Consider the following 16042-nt stretch of genomic DNA (forward strand, 5'->3'; position numbering starts at 1 on the left):
ATGAGTGTGAGGGGAGGAAATACATGTCATATGTGTGTCCACCATTCTTTGCTAGTATATTTGCATACAGCATTCGCCATGCTGTGCCCCTAAGCACAGAATTCTGGTGGACTGAGTAAGCAAGGCAGTGATGCCTAGAGAGGCCATACTTTCCATTTGAACCAGAACTTGCCTTAAGCAAAGAAAAGAACACAGTGGCATTCTAAGAAACACAGATAACCAAGGAATCCTATCATATTCTTACCTGTGTTAATTCCCTGCATTAGCCAGCCATTTGCATTGAAAATGATGACACAGAAAGAAAAGGACAGGACAACTCATAGTTCCTGTTCCTTTCAGTCCTTTATTATTCATCAGTAAGGTAAAACTAGAGAGTATTGGTAGAATGTGCACATGTCAAAAAGTGACATAAAAACAGGTGATTTAGGTTTGTGCAGAGTTTCCAATGTTCTGAGAATGAAATACACATGCATGTATAAACTACAGAATACAAACTGTGTCATTTCTGTGATTCCACATATTAAGTGCTCTTATATTTGCATTTAAAACTGGCATTGCACAATATGAAAATGAACAGCAAAATTCACACTAATAGTTTAACATTTTAATTTTTCTCTACTTAGAACAATTTTAAATAGCAAGTAATAAACATCATGAAAAGCTGAGAAAGACAATGGCAGAAAGGAAAAAGCTTTATATTTTAGTACCTTTAATGGCACTTTTTTCTTGCTTTTGAACAAAGGACCCCACACTTTAAAAAAAAAAAAATTTTTTTTTTTTAGGCCCCACAAATTATGTAGCCAGCCCTGCAGACAATTCTCAGTACTCCACATCCGGCATCAACACATTAAGCAGCTGAATCCTGTGAGCAAACTTCACAAAGATGCTGCTCAATCTCTGCTGTGGAGTTATCGCCTGGGTTTTCTCAGGGAGCAGCTGAGACACAGTACAAGTTAGGCCACCTAGCCCAGGCTTCCAACTCTAACTGTGGCACTATCCCTACTGCCCTTTCATAATCTATCTTCCGGTGAGGAAGTCCTATCTTTCCTCAAGGCTGGCAGCATGAAAACGAGAGACAATTCCGGAAAGTGAGTGACTCTCCACAGCTACTGCCTCATGATTACTCACTCATTCAGTAGTTATTATTAAGGGCCTACTTCGTGCCCAGGCAGTGGGCTGGTAATAAAAAGATGAATAATGCACAGTCCCTACCCTCCGGCCATCACAGCCTAGCCGGGAGGCTGACACACCATACAGTGTGATCTGCTCTCTGATAAATGTCCATGATTCCGTGGAAGCAGAGAGAGGAAAGTGATTCTGCCTGTGGGGGTGGGTGGGGGGAGAAGAACATCTTCTAACATGTGAAAGGGCCTTCATTCTGACAATTATTTGCAACCAGTGGGTGGCACCAAGGAGTTGGCTTGGGGAAGCTTCAGCAAGTCCTCCCAACCCCAGGCCACTTGAAATAAATGCAGAGTCTAAACAAAACCAAAAAACTACCCTGGTGGTGCAGCGGTCAAGTGCTCGGCTGCTAACCAGTAGGTCAGTGGCTCGAACCCACCAGTAGCTCCACAGGAGAAAGATGTGAAAATCTGTCCCCTTAAAGATTTACAGCCTTGGAAACCCTATGGGGCAGATCTACTCTGTCCTATAGGGTCACTATGAGTAATCACTGACTCTATGGCAATGGCTATGCATTTTAAGTAAAACCAACATGATTGTTATGTGGATACAGCTTAAAAACAAGTCTCCTAATAAGGGTCTCCCCAGTGGATTTTAGCTCAAAATTCTAAAGTTTCTACTGTTTATTACAAGTCATCTTCCCCCCCCCCCCCCCAGAGGGATCTAATACCCAGGCAGAAGTATCCTAAGAGATTTTTGCTAGGTCCTCCTAACATTCAAAGTAACTTTTACTTGTTAAAAGGGAAGTTCTGAGGTATTCTGTTCCTTCCTAGTGTGGATAAGAATTTTCCCCTCAGCATTGCTGTGTCCTTAAAGTAACAATAATGCTTGTACAAACACCACTTCATACTTGAGGGGTGCTGAGTCCCTTGTTATCAGTTACCGGATCTCCTTTTTTAAGTAACTGAGTGTTAAGCAAAGGCTCCTCCTTAATTAATGGGTCTGTTTTAGCAATCCACCCTGGTACTGCTTCTCCCCAGTCCCTGTAACTCTGGGGATCCCACACATCTCAGACTTCCTCTGGACTCCCCAAGGATCAAAGCTTCCTGCCAGCCAGGGATTGTCACCAAATCCCATGGATCAGGGGCTGAATACAAGGAGAGTTCAAAGGTAAAGTTACTCACAGGAGCCTCTGTGGTGGGCAGGATATAGGCAATCCCATGTAGGAAACCTCTCATTAAGAGTTCAACACACCTGCGATTCTTCCTCCACAGCATCAAGGCCCAAGGACTCCAGGGGAGGTATGCATGGGGGCGGTGCATCTCATCCAGAGTCAATCTATCTTAGTTTATAGCAACACTACCACCCACTGCCGTCGAGTCGATTCCGACTCATAGCGACCCTATAGAACAGAGCAGAATTGCCCCATACAGTTTCCAAGAAGCGCCTGGCGGATTTGACCTGCCAACCTCTTGGTTAGCAGCCGTAGCACTTAACCACTACGCCACCAGAGTTTCAGTGGTTGAAATAAACATCTTCGCCATCTGAGGAGCTCTTAGTGGGACACCCTAAGGAAGTTCCCAGATTCCTACTCTGAAAACTCTTTGGAAGGGGATGGAATACAGGTGCTTTATCAAAAGAATTTAAAGCACACCTCACAGTCCCCTCCCCAACCCCACCCACTCCAGACGCTGGTTCCATGAAGCATGCAAAGCTGGTGCTTCAGGGACAAGGGCAGCCTTTATGGTTAGATGTCGCTTAGAAAAGTCCAGATGAGACGGGGCACACTGCAAAGGGAACAGTGTGAGCAAAAGATTGCCTTAGGCACACAGGTGCACTGCCAATGTAAAAGCAGGAAATCAGTGCATTTGACTCTTTCAATGAGCTTGACTGGAACATCCCCACAGTGGCTGTTTGTTGTATGTTTGAGTTAAGATCAAAAGAAAAAATAAATGGCAACTATCTTTCTTCTTTTAAATTCCTAAGTTTATTTATTTGATTATAAAAGCAATAGAACCACAATCCAGGATATCTGGAAAATAGAGCGGAAAAAAAAAGTCTCTAATCTGACTACCTCTCTAACACAAGTTCCATTAGTAAAGATGTCTTCTAATGAATAGATTCATTTACATTTAAAAAATATTTTTAAAAGTTATTTACATTTCAATGTGATTTTATAAATGGAACTTGGGGAATGACATTGCTGTTATTATTATGTGGAGTCAGCAAGACATAACACAAATGGTTACAAAGAGCCACTTACGGAAACACGGGATTGGGAAAGATGGGATATAGTGGAGTATTTTCCATCTATAATTTCTTAATATTTAAGGGGAAAATGGTTTGCTAAATATAAAACGATAAAAAAAAGGTTAAGCGCTTAATAGTACTTAATCTTCTATTTTTTTTTTTTTCTATAGCATCAATAAAAATAGATGAGGAAAAAAACAAAAACAAAAAACTAAATTCCATACAATCCTATCATCCACCAATTTTGGATTTCTTTGTTGCTAAGAAATAAATAAGTATTGGGCACAAAAAACAATCAACCAACCAACCAACCTGAGGAATAACAAGGAATTTAGAAACTGAAATTTAAAGGCAGGGGCAGATATTTGGGAAAGGAGGTAAACTAGAGTTAGTGGCTGGAGACTGGCTTGGCAGACAGATTCTCTAGATAGAGGCCCAGAAGGGAACACCCCAGAATATAGCTAATTCTGCTTAAAAACATGTTGGAATAAGCATTAGGTGTGGTATGAGCCTTTCAGGAAGCTATGGTCCAACCATTTTTTTTTTTTTAATAATTTTTATTGTGCTTTAAGTGAAAGTTTACAAATCAAGTCAGTCTCTCACATATAAACTTATATACACCTTACTACATACTCCCATTTACTCTCCCCCTAATGAGTCAGCCCGCTCCCTTCTTCCAGTCTCTCCTTTTATGACCGTTTCGCTAGTTTCTAACCCTCTCTACCTTCCCACCTCCCCTCTAGACAGGAGATGCCATCACAGTCTCAAGTGTCCACCTGATACAAGTAGCTCACTCCTCATCAGCATCTCTCTCCAACCCATTGTCCAGTCCAATCCATGTCGGATGAGTTGTCTTCAGGAATGGTTCCCGCCCTGGGCCAACAGAAGGTTTGGGAACCATGACTTCCAGGATTCTTCTAGTCTCAGTCAGACCATTAAGTCTGGTCTTTTTATGAGAATTTGGGGTCTGCATCCCACTGTTCTCCTGTTCCCTCAGGGGTTCTCTGTTGTGATCACTCTCAGGGGAGTCATCGGTTGTGGCCGGGCACCATCTAGTTCTTCTGGTCTCAGGATGATGTAAGACTCTGGTTCATGTGGCTGTTTCTGTCTCTTGGGCTCATAATTATCTTGTAACCTTGGTGTTCTTCATTCTCCTTTGATCCAGGTGGGTTGAGACCAATTGATGCATCTTAGATGGCTGCTTGTTAGCATTTAAGACCCCAGACACCACACTTCAAAGTGGGATGCAGAATGTTTTCTTAATAGAATTTATTTTGCCAATTGACTTAGATGTCCTCTGAAGTATGGTCCAACTTTTAAGAACTCATGTTTTGACCACTGTGCCTTTATGCTAAAACCAATGTATGACTTTGTGGCTGAGGGAAGTGAGAGTAACCAGATGAGACTAGTTATGGGGCAGAGTGACAATAAATACCAATAGAGCACAACTCAGCGAACACTTCCGCAACTGTGTACAGGAGACTATGCTAAGTGTCTGGGTGATGAGGGACAGTGCTTGCCCCTCAGGAGCTCACCAGTGTAATGGGGAGACAGGACAGAGTCACACCTAGTGGGCTGGAGGCAGGCAACAGGTGAAGTGAATCAGGTATTTCCAATTGCTAGTTATGGAATTCTGAACAAACTACTTTACCTCTAGGAACCCCAGTGATCTCATCTGTAAAATGTGGATAATAGTGCCTTCTTTTAGGGCTGTGGTAAGAATCAGAGTTGATGTCTACAAAGATCCAAGCAAAAGGACATGCATATAAAAAAACACACCTGTTGCCATCGAGTCAATTTCGACTCATAGCGACCCTATAGGACAGAGTAGAACTGCCCCACAGGATTTCCAAGGAGCAGCTGGTGGATTTGAACTGCTGACCTTTTGGTTAGTTGCTGAGATCTTAACCACTAGGCCACCAGGGCTCCTATAAAAAAAAAAGTACATATTAAAAAAAATAAAGAGTCCCCAGACCTTCTGTTAGCCCAAGACAGGAACCATTCCCAAAGCCAACTCTTCAGACAGGGATTGGACTGGACTATGGGATAGAAAATGATACTGGTGAAGAGTGAGCTTCTTGGATCAAGTAGACACATGAGACTATGTGGGCAGCTCCTGTCTGGAGAAGAGATGAGAGGGCAGAGGGGGTCTGAAGCTGGCCGTATGGACATGAAAATAGAGAGTGGAGGGAAGGAGTATGCTATCTCATTAGAGGGAGAGCAACTATGAGTATATGGCAAGGTGTATATAAGGTTTTGTATGAGAGGCTGACTTGGTTTGTAAACTTTCACTTAAAGCACAATAAAAATTACAACAACAACAAAAAAATCCATTGCTGTCGCGGTTCCGAATCATTACGACCCTATAGGACAGAGCAGAACTGCCCCACAGGGTTTCCAAGGAGCCGCTGGTGGATTCAAACTGCTGACCTTTTGGTTAGCAGCCATATCACTTAACCACTGTGCCACCAGGGCTCCATAATGCATATAGTGGATGCTAAGTAAGTGGTGGTTTGTCAGTCTTCCTCACTAATACTTTGATCTCCATGAGGGGCAGGGCTGTGTCTATCTTGTTACTCTTATAAAACTGAGGCCTGGGACAGAGCCTGGTACATATTAGCTCTACCCATCGTACCCACTGCCGTCCAGTCGATTTCGACTCATAGCGACCCTATACGACAGAGTAGAACAGCCCCATAGAGTTTCCAAGGGGCGCCTGGTAGATCTGAACTGCCAACCTTTTGGTTAGCAGCCGTTAACTCTTAACCACTACGCTACCAGGGTTTCCCATGTTAGCTCTGGCATGTAGTAAATCTCTGATCAATGAATGAGTGAATAATAATAATAGCTAATCCTTACATAGTACCTGTGATGTGCCAGGTACAGTTCTCAGCACTTTATATATATTAACTCATTTAATCCTCATAACAACACACTGAGATAGGTACTGTTATTATCCCCAATTTGCCCCAGGTTGTACAGCTAGTAACTGGTGGAGCCAGGACTCAAACCCTGGCAGCCTGGCTCTAGAGCCTGTGCTCCTTATCAGTCCCTACACTATTCTACTTTTCAGCATGATTATTATTTTCACTGTGGCAAAATGGGGATCATAAAGCACATATGCCACATACCTTACAAATATGTTGTGGAGATCAAATGAGATGATGTATGTGAGAGGATTTTACTATCAAACAAAGCAATATATAGTTCAAAGTATCATTATTATTATTAGTATCCCAACATTGAGATAAATGGGTTTACTATCAAGGACCTGAGAATACAGGGGAAAGGCACAACTCTGAAAACACAAAATAGAGAGCTGAAACCACATAAAGAGTGGTCAGGTAGATGAGTAAATGGCGGGGTTGGGGGGGGCGGGAATGAAGAAGAGAGAGGGAGAAGTAAAAGAGGGGAAACAGATTTAATGTCGTCTGAGTGCCGTATCAGGGCCAGAGTGGGTCAGATGATGGCGGTTATCTGACAAACGGGAACACTCTGACCGTGTTATTCAGCAGTTCTGAGAGTACTAGGAAGAATTTTGCTGGGCAAGCAGAGAGGAGCCAGATTCTGAGGTCTAAATGGTGAGCAGCCTCTAAGATAATGGGCAGAAAAACAAAATGAGGAGGCTGACAATGTGAAGCTCATTCAGGGAGCTGTGGGCTGAAGAATAAATGCTGTGCTGATAAAACCTAAACTTTCACTTTGATGGGTCTATGAAAAAAAATTAGGGTCAATTCAAACAGAAAGACCAGACTTCTGAGCCATCTCATTGAAAGCACTGGGAGGGTGGGCAAAGAAAGACAGGATGACTAATGTCTATGAGATTTCTATTCATGCCTGACAGAGAATCTCAAATGTGGCAAAGTTCAGGGGAGCAATTATTATTAACCGGAGGTTACTGAGCTTTTCAAAAACCTTTTATTTTCAAAGTATTTTTCTCTGTTAGACCTAGAGATAAGTGCCATTTTTATCCTTTCTGAATTGTGTCTGGCTGTCAAATGAGGAGAGTACCTCAAGTGCCAACTGGAGATGGGGTATGAAGAAAGGGATGTGTGGTTTTCATTGAAGAACATGTCGGGGGCGGGGGGGGTGGAATTTAACTGGTCAAATTGAGACCAGAACTGGATGGTGCTCGACTACCATTACTGAACATTTGACCAAGGATTCTATAGAAGAATTCTGATCAAAATGGGGAAAATGCAGAAAATAATTTAAATTGTCATGAACTTTAGTCTTCCTAGAGCCACGAAGGTTAGATGAACCCCTGAAACTATTGCTCTAATTTTAAACCTTAAACGAAAAATATCTCCTGAAATTTTCTTAAAACTGTAGTTTAGCTTAACTAGTATTAAATGTCTGCCTTGAACATTATACTCTTTTAAGAACTATACAATAACAGCAACTCCAAAGATCAGGTAGGTACCTTAGAGCAAAGTGAATTTATGTTAATGGGAGAGGGACAAGTCAGAAAAGGAGGGTGAGAATGGTTGTACAAGTCTAACAATATAATCACTTGTCACTAAATGGTACATGTAGAAACTGTTGAATTGGTGTATGTTTTGCTGTGTATATTCTCAATGACAACAACAATACAAAAAAATAAAATATTTAATTGGTCAAGTGCTAAAAATGCTACAGGGACATAAACCAGCTAGGCAGTTAGGGGACAAAGACCAAGGCAGCAGTAAGCAGTTAACCCCTGGTAGTGACGGTAGCTCAGGGCCCCTAAAGAAAAAGTAGGCAATTGGACTTACCGACCCCTAAGGATGTATGATCCTAGGCTAGCTTCTGTGGAAGTGAGTTACCCAGGGGCTTTCAAAGGTCAGAGACTAGCCCTGACAGGGGCTGCATACTGCTCTGTGAGGCAGGCAGAAGCAGCAGCTGCCATGGTAATAGGAGCAGCGGTGGCAGCATCTTTCAGAATGTCTTTAAATAGCAGCCTGAGGAAGGCAGCAGCTTTCCTACACGCCAACAGGCACTGCAATAGAACAAAGAAGGCAGGAAAAATGGCCGGGGCTTTCGGGAGAAGAGATTGGGAGCACTGTCCTTAGAAGTTGATTACAATCCCAGCTCTCGAATTGTACTCAATCACCTCACATTGGGAGAAAGGGCTGCATTTTCCCTGGTTCTTGAGAATCTCCATGTAGAAACCTTGCAGAGGAGAGCAGAACCTGGCTCCCTTTCCACACCTAACACAGCTCACGTGGGGTTAGACAGCTTCAGATAATGGCTCAGACTACCATTTACTAAGGTTCGCTGCATTTCAATCACTGTGCTAAGCCCTTTATACACATTATCTCATTTAGTCCTATGAAGTAGGTATTATTGGCTCCAGTTTACAGGTTAGGGAAAGGGGGGTTTAGGAAGGCTTAGTGATTTGCTCAAGGACTGTCGGGTCTAACTCAGCAATCCTTTTAAACATGTGCAGTTACTAGGAAATTCAATATGCAGGAGGATGTCATGGAGAGAATTTGATCTTTTTCCTGTACCGTCAAAGTTGTTTACTTGGATGAGTCTTGGCTAAGGAGAAGAGGGGACAGTAGGTGGGCTGGTGGCTGATCCAAGGTTTGGGTTTCCTTTGGGGTGCTGGCTTGCTTTGGTGTGCCTTGAATCATCCCAGGCCTGCCCCAGACCCACAGACTCAGATCTGGCCTGAGCTGGCCATGCCTCTATGGACAGGGGAAGAACAGGCTGCTCTCCTTAGGGCATCTGCCTGGTAGAATTCAGTGTTCCGTGTAAGATGTTTCAGAAGCACAAGGTTCTATATAGAGTTACACCGAAGGCCAGAGAAAACCAGAGTCACAGACACATCAGAGGCCCTGGTGAGGTGTGCATTCTGTGTTAATATATACTTGGCTTGTGTGGACCAGACTGGAAAAAGCAATCTCCCACCTCCACCAGAAAAATATGTCTACACTGTCCAGACTTTGTGACACCATCATTCTAGGGAAGTGATTCTCTACCTTCATTATACATTAAGAGAACTTTTAAATTGCTTGGACCCCACCTCAGACCTAAGAATCAGAATCTTAGGGGTTGGAGTGCAAGGCTTTAATTTTTTTTTTTTCTTTTCTTTTGCTCCCCAAGTGTCCTAGTTATCTAGTACTGCTACAACAGGAATACCACAAGTGGGTGGCTTTACCAAACATAAATTTGTTTTCTCACAGTTTAGGGGGCTAGAAGTCTGAATTCAAGGCACTGGCTTTAGGGAAAGGGTTTCTTTCTCCGTTGCTTCTGGAGGAAAGTCCTTGTCTCTTCAGCTTCTGCTTCCTGGTTCCTTGGAGATATCCATGTGATCTATCTTAATCCCATCTCTCTCTGCTCACTTGCTTAATCTCTTTTACCAAGTGCCTCTAATAAGTAGCTAGGATGCAGTAGAACAGGATGTTAGGAAAAAACACTGCTGGGATACACACTAAGAAGCCCTGGTGGTACAGTGGTTAAGAACTTGGCTGCTAACTGAAAGGTCAGCAGTTTGAACCCACCAGCTGCTCTGCAGGAGGATGTCTGCTTCTGTAAAGATTACAGCCTTAGAAACTCTATGGGACAGTTCTACTATGTCCTATAGGGTTGCTAGGAGTTGGAATCAACTCAACAGCAATGGGTTTAGTTTGGTTTTTAAGAGACTCACTAAGAGAAATGCTATGGTTTCAAAAGTTGAGGTCTAATGGTCTGAGACTGGAGGGACCCCGGAAGACATGGCCCCCAGACTCTCTGTTAGCCCAGAACTGAAATCATTCCCAAAGCCAACTCTTCAGACAAAGATTAGGCTGGACTATAGGACATAAAAGGGTAATTGTAAAGAGAGTGCTTCCAAATGGGCAGCTCCTGTCTGGAGGTGAAATGAGAAGGCTAAAGGGATGGGAGCTGGCTGAATGGATGTGGGAAATCTGAGCTGGAAATGAGGAGTGTGCTGTCACATTATAGGGAGAGCAACTAGGGTCACATAACAATGTGTGTATCAATTTTTGTATGAGAAACGAACTTGAACTGTAAACTTTCACTTAAAGCACAATAAAAAAAAAAAAGTAGAGGTGTAAGAACGGCCTGGCGGTGGTGTCCGACTCCCTTTAACTTCATAAAGGGGAAGGAAAATCAAGATCAACAGCCCAAGGCTGATTCCTATGAGGTGGAGGTCAGACATGCCTGCTGTCTCTGCCATCTTTAACTAATCCCTCCCACAGCACTCTCTACTGGGTTCGTAATTCATTGCAATGGCCACACAGAACTCATAGTCAATACTCATGATAATGGGATTTATTATGGAAGAAAGAAATTACAATTCAGGTTCAGGAACACTCAGGATATAGTTCTTCCAACAGGACAGCCTCTTCTCAGCTGTGCCTGCAGGCATGCATCTCTTTGGCCCCTTTGCCTCTTGACCTCTGCCCTGCTTAGGCAAGTGTTACAAAGCTCTTTTAGCGCTGCCAGTAAGTACCCTGAGGCATCCCACACCGCCAGTAACCTCGCCTGAAGGCTCTCAGTTCTAGCTCTGTGAGTCAGCAAACCTAGCTCTACCAAGTGCCCAGAGGCAACCTACTTTGGCAGCAAGCCTCCTGCTCAAAGGCACTCAGCTTTCTTGCTCCATGGGCTGGGAAGCCCATAACGCCATCTCCTGCCGCTGTTTCTCTGCCACTAATTTTCACTGTCTTCAGTGGTATAGCTCTTTTTCTCTCACTTGGTTTCCTGGTTCCAGGAGATTCTCAGCACAGGAATCCCAGGTCCAAAGGCTCTTTTTCCTTGGTAGTAGGGTGATCCTCTCCTTCCTGCCTCTGGGACAACTCATTTTAAACCTAGCAGGATGGCAAAACTGACCAATCACTTCCTTAGGGTTCCACAGACTTATTTGCATGATCTCACCCCTACAGGTTGCCATGAATTTTATTTGCATTATTAGCAGACTACCCAAATCCCTTGGTGTGCCGCAATTACTTTATTTGTATAGTCCTACTCAATCACTTGGGTGGGAGTTACAAGACAATGGTGAGAAAGGCCATACAAAAGTGATCCATTGCAGTGTAAGAGGTCATTGTCATGATTTTGTCTATGAAAAATATATGTGCCAATTACAAGGGTGACATGATTTGGACATAGCCTATTGTATTTCTTGGAATTTTCTTAACTATCAAGAATCAAGTTTTTATTTTCCAGAAGGAAGGAAGTTCAAATAATTAAAAAAAAATTTTTTGTGTTTTAAGTGAAAGTTCACAAATCGAGTCAGTCTCTCATACAAAAATTTATATACACCTTGCTATACAGTCCTAGTTGCTCTCCCCCCTAATGAAAGCACACTCCTCATTCCATCCTCTATTTCTGTGTCCATTCAGCCAGCTGTGTCCCCACTCTGCCTTCTCATCTCCCCTCCAGACAGGAGCTGCCCACATAGTCTCATGTGTCTACTTGATCCAAGAAGCTCACTCCTCACCAGTATGATTTTCTATCCTATAGTCCAGTCAATCCCTGTCTGAAGAGAGCTGGCTTTGGGAATGGTTCCAGTCTTGGGTTAACAGAAGGTCTGGGGACCATGACCTCCAGAGTCCTTCTAGTCTCAGTCAGACCATTAAGTCTCGTCTTTTTTTTTTGATTAAAACTTTTTCTTTTATTGTACTTTAGATGAAGGTTTACAGAACTGGTTTCTCATTAAACAGTACACATATTGTTTTACGATATTGGTTAATAGCCCCACGACATGTCAGTGCTCTCCATTCTCAACCTTGGGTTCCCTATTACCAGCTTTCCTGTCCCCTCCTGCCTTATTGTGCTTGCCCTTGGGCTGTTGTGCCCCTTTAGTGTCGTTTCGTTTTATGGGCCTGTCTAATCTTTGGCTGAAGGGTGAACCTTGGGAGTGACTTCATTACTGAAATAAAAGGGTGCCTGGGGACCATACTCTCGGGATTGGTCCAGTCTCTGTCAGGCCAGTAAGTCTGGTCTTTTTTTGTGAGTTAGAATTTTGTTCTACATTTTTCTCCATCTCTGTCCTGGACTCCCTATTGTGATCCCTGTCAGGGCAGTCAGTGGTGGTAGCTGGGTGACATTTAGTTGTACTGGGCTCAGTCTGGTGGAGGCCATGGTAGTTGTGGTCCATTAGTTCTTAGGACTAATATTTCCCTTGTATCTTTAGTTTTCTTCATTCTCCCTTGCTCCTGAAGGGTTGAGACCAGTAGAGTATCTTAGATGGCCACTCACAGGCTTTTAAGACCCCAGACGCTACTCACCGGTGCTTCTTAAATTTTAATGTGCATACAAATTATGTAGAAGACTTGTTAAAATGCAGGTACCTTTTTTTTTTTTTTTTTAACTTTTATCGTGCTTCAAGTGTAAGTTTACAAATCAAGTCAATCCCTCATACAAAAATTTATATACACCTTGCTATATACTCCTAGTTGCTCCCCAGACAGCATATTCCTTCTCTCCACCCTCTATTTTCCTGTCCATTCAGCCAGCTTCTGTCACCTTCTGCCTTCTCACCTCCCCTCCAGACAGGAGCTGTCCATATAGTCTCCTGTGTCTACTCGACCCAAAAAGCTCACTCCTCACCAGTATGGTTTTCTATCTTATAGTCCAGTCCAATCCCTGTCTGAAGGGTTGGCTCTGAGAATGGTTCCAGTCTTGGACTAACAGAAGGTCTGGGGACCATGACCTCTGGGGTCCTTCAAGTCTCAGTTAGACCATTAAGTATGGTCTTTTTACGAGAATTTGGGGTCTGCATTCTACTGCTTACCTGCTCTATCAGGGATTCTCTGTTGTGTTCCCTGTCAGGGCAGTCATTGGTTATAGCTAGGCACCATCTAGTTCTTCTGGTCTCAGGCTGATGTAGTCTCTGATTTATGTGGCCTTTTCTGTCTCTTGGGCTCACAATTACCTTGTGTCTTTGGTGTTCTTCATTCTCCTTTGCTCCAGGTGGGTTGAGAACAATTGATACATCTTAGACTATATCTTAGCTATATTCTATGGCTTGCTAGTGTTTAAGACCGCAGACATCACTCACCAAAGTGGGATGCAGAACGTTTCCTTAATAGATTCATTATGCCAATTGACCTAGATGTCCCCATAAACCATGGTCCCCAAACCTCTACCCCTGCTCCACTGGCCTTCGAAAAATTCGGTTTATTCAGGAAACTGCTTTGCTTTTGGTTTAGTCCAGTTCTGCTGACCTCTCCTTTATTGTGTATTGTCTTTCCCTTCATCACCTAAAATAGTTCTGGTCTACTTTCTAATTAGTGAATACTCCTCTCCCTCCCTCCCTCCCCACTCTCATAATCATCAAAGAATATTTTCTTCTCTGTTTAAACTATTTCTTGAGTTCTTGTAATAGTGTTCTCGTACAATATTTGTCCTTTTGCAACTGACTAATTTCACTCAGCATAATGCCTTCCAGGTTCCTCCATGTTATGAAATGTTTCACAGATTCACCATTGTTCTTTATTGATGCGTAGTATTCTACTGTGTGAATATACCATAATTTATCCATTCATCCACTGACAGGCACCTTGGTTGCTTCCATCTTTTTGCTATTGTAAACAGTGCTGCAGTGAACATGGGTATGCACATATCTGCTCACGTAAAGTCTCTTATTTCTCTAGGATATATTCCAGGGAGTGTGACTGCGGGATTGTATGGTAGTTCTATTTCTAGCTTCTTATGGAAGCACCAATTCGATTTCCAAAGTGGTTTACCATTTTACATTCCCACCAGCAGTGTGTAAGTGTTCCAGTCTCTCCACAACCTCTCCAACATTTACTGTTTTGTGTTTTTTGGATTAATGCCAACCTTGCTGGAGTGAGATGGGATCTCATTGTAGTTTTAATTTGCATTTCTCTAACGGCTACTGATCATGAGCATTTCCTCATGTATCTGTTAGCTACCTGCATGTCATCTTTAGTGAAGTGCCTGTTCATATCCTTTGCCCATTTTTTAATTGGGTTATTTGTCTTTTTGTTGTTGAGTTTTTGCAGTACCATGAAGATTTTAGAGATCAGACGCTGATCAGAAATGTCACAGCTAAAAACTTTTTCCCAGTCTGTAGGTAATCTTTTTACTCTTCTGGTGAAGTCTTTGGATGAACATAGGTGTTTGATTTTTAGGAGCTCCCAGTTAGCTAGCTTTTCTTCTGATATTTGTGCATTGTTAGTCATGTTTTGTATGATATTTATGCCATGTATCAGGGCTCCTAGCATTATCCCTGTTTTTTCTTCCATGATCTTTATTGTTTTCGATTTTATATTTAGGTCATTGATCCATTTTGAGTTCGTTTTTGTGCATGGTGTGAGGTATGGGTCTTGTGTCATTTTCTTACAGGTGGATATCCAGTTACACCAGTACCACCTGTTAAAGAGACTGTCTTTTCACCATTTAACTGACTTTGGGCCTTTGTCAAATATCAGCTGTTCACATACAGACGGATTTATGTTTGGATTCTCAGTTCTGTTCCATTGGTCTATGTATCTGTTGTTGTACTAGTACCAGGCTATTTGGACTTCTGTGGCGGTATAACAGCTTCTAAAATCAAGTAGTGCAAGGTCTCCCACTTTGTTCTTCTTTTTCAGTAACGCTTTACTTGTCTGGGGCCTCTTTCCCTTCCATATAAAGTTGGTGATTTGTTTCTCCATCTCATTAAAGAATGTCATCGGAATTTGGATCAGAATTGCATTGTATCTCTATAGATCATTCTTGGTAGAATAGAGATTTTTACAATGTTAAGTCTTCCTATCCATGATCAAGGTATGTTTTTCCACTTATGTAGGTCACCTTTGGTTTCTTGCAGTAGTGTCTTGTAGTTTTCTTTGTATAGGTCTTTTACATCTCTGGTAAGATTTATTCCTAAGCATTTTATCTTCTTGGGGGCTACTGTAAATGGTATTGATTTGGTGATTTCGTCTTCAATGTTCTTTTTTTGTTGGTGTAGAGGAATCCACCTGATTTTTGTATTTTTATCTTCTATGCTGATACTCTACTGAGCTCTTCTATTAGTTTCAGTAGTTTTCTTGAGGATTCTTTAGGGTTTTCTGTGTATAAGATCATGTCATCTGCAAAAAGAAATACTTTTACTTCTTCCTTACCAATCTGGATGTGTTTATTTCTTTATCTAGCCTAATTGCTCTGGCTAGGACCTCCAGCACAATGTTGAATAAGAGTGGTGATAAAGGGCACTCTTGTCTGGTTCCCGATCTCAAGGGGAATGCTTTCAGACTCTCTCCATTTAGGATGATATTGGCTGTTGGCTTTATATAAATGCCCTTTATTATGCTGAGGAATTTTCCTTCTATTCCTATTTTGCTGAGAGTTTTTATCATGAATGGGTGTTGGACTTTGTCAAATGCCTTTTCTGCATCAACTGATAAGATCATGTGGTTCTGGTCTTTTGTTTTATTTATATGATGGACTATATTAATTGTTTTTCTAATGTTGAACCATCCCTGCATACCTGGTAGGAATCCCACTTGGTCATGGTGAATTATTTTTTTGATATGTTGTTGAATTCTACTGGCTAGAACTTATTGAGGATTTTTGCATCTAAGTTCATGAGGGATAAAAGGTCTGTAATTTTCTTTTTTTTGTAGTATCTTTACGTAAGTTTTGGTATCAGGGATATGCTGGCTTCACAGAATGAGTTTGGGAGTATTCCATCCTTTTCTACGCTCTAAAATACCTTTAGTAGTAGTGGTGTTAA

General features: G+C 42.2%; 1 protein-coding gene across 2 annotated transcripts in view; it reads right to left on the minus strand.

Moving 5' to 3' along the window:
- The window catches only part of TANGO6 (transport and golgi organization 6 homolog), a 218971-nt gene that overhangs the window by 15728 nt on the left and 187201 nt on the right, over positions 1–16042 (minus strand). The window lies entirely within an intron of this gene.

The sequence above is a fragment of the Loxodonta africana genome, chromosome 21 (genome assembly GCF_030014295.1).
Source record: "Loxodonta africana isolate mLoxAfr1 chromosome 21, mLoxAfr1.hap2, whole genome shotgun sequence".
In the NCBI taxonomy this organism is placed as follows: Eukaryota; Metazoa; Chordata; class Mammalia; order Proboscidea; family Elephantidae; genus Loxodonta; species Loxodonta africana.